We start from the raw sequence: 1,182 nt of genomic DNA, 5'->3' as shown, positions 1-1,182 counted from the left end.
TCCTTTGAAATAAATTATTCTGTGGGGAGGGGAAGGCATCCACTTAGTATTTGGGTCTGGGGCCAGCCACCCACTGGTTCTCTACTCCACGCTGGCATTTTGAATTCACATCTTGGAGCACTGGGTTGAAGTCTGGTCCCTCTTTTCCTGTGGAGATATAAACAATACCCTCCCCTTTGGAGGGTTAGTGCAGGGCAACCATTTGAGGAAAACTTTATTCTCTTTAATTTGAAGAAGTCCATACAGGTTTTTATTTCTTTTTAAAAATTTTACATTTTTTTCTTTTTAAAATTAATTTATTCTTTTATGGGTCATTGGATTTCTTTTTTGTTGTCATCGTTGTGTTCTCTTTTGTCACCTTGTCTTGCTATGCCTTTTTTTTGGATGCATATTATTATCTCTGCCGATCTATCTAAATAAGATAGGCTGGATGAACAGTCTGGAGGAGAAAACAACAGGACCAGGCTTCCAGGGGGACATGGGAGAGGGGGAGGCGGGGGTCATGAGATGGTATTGACCATCCAGAGACAAGTTAGCAGCAAGTGATCCAAAATTAGTGGCAAGCAGGGTGTGAGAGGCCTGGTAGGGATTCAGCAAGGGCAATGTAACCTAGAGAGGTCACTGAAACCCACATGAAGGCTGAGCATGATAGTGGGACAAGAGGAAAGTAAAAGGAAATAGAGGAAAGAACTAGGAGACAAAGGGTATATATGGAGATCTAAATACAGGCATGTATATATGTAAATATATTTATATAGGATGGTGGGGGAATATATCTACGTGCATATATTTATAGGTTTAGAATTAAGGCAGCAGATGGACATTGGACCTCCACTCAAATACTTACTCAATGCAAGAACACTTTGTTCTATTAAATTGGCATTCCATGATGCACACATTCCCGACAAATTGCTGAAGACAAATGTGTGCATAAACAAATGTGGTGAAGAAAGCTGATGGAGCCAAGCATTCAAAAGATATAGCATCTGGGGTCTTAAAGGCTTGCAGGTAAACAAGCAGCCATCTAGCTCAGAAGCATCAAAGCCCACATGGAAGAAACACATTAGCCTATATGACCACGAGGTGTAGAAAGGACCAGGTATCAGATATCAAAGAACAAAAAAATCATACAGCGGGTGCCCACCTTCCCAATATGATCACTGAAGACAAATGTGTGCATAA

This window comes from Echinops telfairi, unplaced genomic scaffold (assembly GCF_000313985.2).
Source record: "Echinops telfairi isolate 266 unplaced genomic scaffold, ASM31398v2 ScPeMD7_7468;HRSCAF=8506_0, whole genome shotgun sequence".
Taxonomy (NCBI): Eukaryota; Metazoa; Chordata; class Mammalia; order Afrosoricida; family Tenrecidae; genus Echinops; species Echinops telfairi.
This window is presented reverse-complemented; position numbering follows the sequence as displayed.